Source organism: Chrysochloris asiatica, unplaced genomic scaffold (genome assembly GCF_000296735.1).
Source record: "Chrysochloris asiatica unplaced genomic scaffold, ChrAsi1.0 scaffold00154, whole genome shotgun sequence".
Taxonomy (NCBI): domain Eukaryota; kingdom Metazoa; phylum Chordata; class Mammalia; order Afrosoricida; family Chrysochloridae; genus Chrysochloris; species Chrysochloris asiatica.
Genome location: NW_006408672.1, coordinates 4,759,702 through 4,760,119, shown reverse-complemented (window position 1 = coordinate 4,760,119; position 418 = coordinate 4,759,702).

The following is a 418-nucleotide window of genomic DNA, read 5'->3' as shown; positions in this document are numbered from 1 at the left end:
CAGAAGAGTTGTGGGATGACATCAAGAACATCAGACAGGAAGAAACAAAAGATCATTATTCAAAAAACAGAAAAGAAAGAAAAGACCAAAATGGATATCAGAATAGACCCTGAAACTTGCTCTTGAATGTAGAGAAGCTAAAGCAACTGGAAGTTATGAAGACACAAAAGAGCTAAACAGAAAATTCCAAAAGACAGCTTGAAATGACAGAATCAAGTATTATAATGAAATGTTGCAAAGATCTGTAGGTGAAAACGAAAAGGGAGGAACATGATTAACATTACTCAAACTGAAAAAAACTGAAGAAAATATTCAAACTTTGACTTGTGATATTGAAGGATTCTATGGGCAAAATCTTGAACGATTCAGAAAGTATCAAAAGAAAAAAGGAAGGAGAGCAGGCATGTATCTGATCGGG